This window comes from Egretta garzetta, unplaced genomic scaffold (genome assembly GCF_000687185.1).
Source record: "Egretta garzetta isolate BGI_Z169 unplaced genomic scaffold, ASM68718v1 scaffold7, whole genome shotgun sequence".
Lineage (NCBI taxonomy): Eukaryota > Metazoa > Chordata > Aves > Pelecaniformes > Ardeidae > Egretta > Egretta garzetta.
In genome coordinates this window covers 3,150,109-3,152,144 of record NW_009260350.1, presented here as the reverse complement: position 1 = coordinate 3,152,144, position 2,036 = coordinate 3,150,109, and the positions used below count along the sequence as shown (strand labels likewise).

At 65.5% G+C, this 2,036-nt stretch overlaps 1 protein-coding gene across 1 annotated transcript in view; it reads right to left on the bottom strand.

Moving 5' to 3' along the window:
- EMID1 (EMI domain containing 1) overlaps nt 1-2,036 on the bottom strand; it is an 11,077-nt gene that overhangs the window by 8,417 nt on the left and 624 nt on the right. The gene's annotated exons all lie outside the window — the stretch shown is intronic.

Sequence of the window (2,036 nt, the reverse complement as noted above, 5' to 3'; positions counted from 1 at the left end):
AGGCACAGCCCGAGGTGGGGGGGCTCAGGGCAGGGAGGGGGCACGGTGCAGGGGACTGGTCCCAGATGGGGGCCCCTGGTCCCCGTGTGAGCCCCTCTGCGTCCCTCTGCATGTGTGCACACACGTGTGCGTGTCCCTGTGAGCAGGGGTACTCCCGTGTGTGGGCAGGGGCACATCCCTGTGTGTGCTTCTGTGTGTGCACACACATGTGTGTCCCTGTGAGCAGGGGTACACCCGTGTGCGTGCAGGGGTACACCCGTGCGTGGGCAGGGGTACACCCCTGTGTGTGCTTCTGTGCATGCACATGCATGTGCATGTCCCTGTGAGCAGGGGTACACCCATGTGCGTGCAGGGGTACATCCTTGTGTGTGCTTCTGTGTGTGCATGTGTGCGCACGTGTGTGCACATCCCTGTGCGCATGGGTACACCCATGTTTGTGCAGGGAGGGGTACACCCATGTGTGTGTGCCTGCGTGTGCAGGGGTACACATGTGTGGGCACATCTATGTGTGCAGGTGGACACACGTGTGTGTGTTTCTGTGTGTGTATGTGTGCACATGTGTGTGTGTCCCTGTGCATGCATGAGTACACCCGTGTGTGCGCAGGAGTACACCCGTGCATGTGCAGGGGTACACCCATGCGTGTGCAGGGGTACACCCGTGCGTGTGCAGGGGTACACCCATGTGTGCGCAGGGGTACACCGTGCATGCCCGTCCCTGTGTGCGTGGGCATGCAGCCATCTGTGCGTCTGCGTGTGCATGAGTACACAGGCGTGTGCACCCGCGTGCAAGGTGCCACAGGCCCGTGCGTGCCTCCGTGCACACCCAGGTGTGTTTGTGTCTGTGTACGTGTGTGCGCACAGCCCAGGCGTGCGTACATCCGCCTGTCTGTCTGTCTCCGGCTGTTCTTCTGGCTGCCTCATCCATGTGTGCGTGTGTGTGGTCCCCATGCTGGGGTGTGCAAGGAGGCTGCGGGTGTGCATGGGTGTGCGTGGGTGGTCCCTGCCAGGGGTGTCGGGGGGGGCCCTACAGGCAGCATGTGTGTGTGTGCACGTGTCTGTCTGTGTCTGGGGACATGTCCCTGCACAGGCAGCACCCCGGCATCCCCCCACCCCTCTCCGCTGTGGGGTGCAGGTGGGGGCCTCAGCCCCCTGATCAAGGCAGTCAGCACTCACCCCTCCACCCCCTTGCCTGCAGGGGTGACCCAGGCGCCCGGGTGGTCGCCCTTGTCCCATCTGCTCACCCTCTGTGTCCTGGCCCACGCAGGCAGCAGGGAGCCCAGGCGTCAGGGCCCCCTCCATGGGGTGGGGGTGTGTGGGGTGGGGGGTGGACATAGAGAGGGCCCTGGAAGGCCTGGAGCTGGGCTTGGAGGGAGCAGGGCAGGGGGACTCTGTGCTGGAGCAGATGAGGGAGCAGTCCCACCCCCCCCACGGGTGCCACCTGAGTAGGCAGGGGTGTAAGCGGGGAGCTGGCGCAGCGCAGGCGGGGGGGATGCACCCCCAGAGCACCCACCCACACCTGCAGGGACCCATCGCCCTGAGTCCCTGGGGGGGAACCCTGCTGCCCCCTCTGCTGGCAGCCACCCTCTTGGTGGTTAGAGGACTGGGGTGTCCCCAAAAGCCTCCCTGGCCCCCCCGCAGCGCTGCTGGCAGCCTGGCCCCTGCGTGTCCTTGCTGCAGGGCCCGAGATGAGCTGTTTACCCTGGTGGGTGCTCAGAGGAGCTGAAGGTCGCCCGCACTCCTCCTCAGACTAAACAAGGCTGAAGTCGGGTTCCCAGGGTCCAGCAGGGGCCCTTGGGTGGGGACAGGCGGGTATCGCACCGTGTGATGCGCATGTCCCCCTCCCCAGGTCATCACTGCTGGGCACGGTGGACAGGACTGGGGTGCTATGAGGACTCAGTGCCAGCGGGATGGATCCTGCCTGGCTTTAGCAGGCCCCCCTGGCAGCCTGGGGGCTGGGGCTCTGGGGGGCTGCAGGCACTGGGGTCCCCTGTCTCATCCCCCAAAGTGAGGCAGCCCCAATCCCTCTGCTGCTGGAC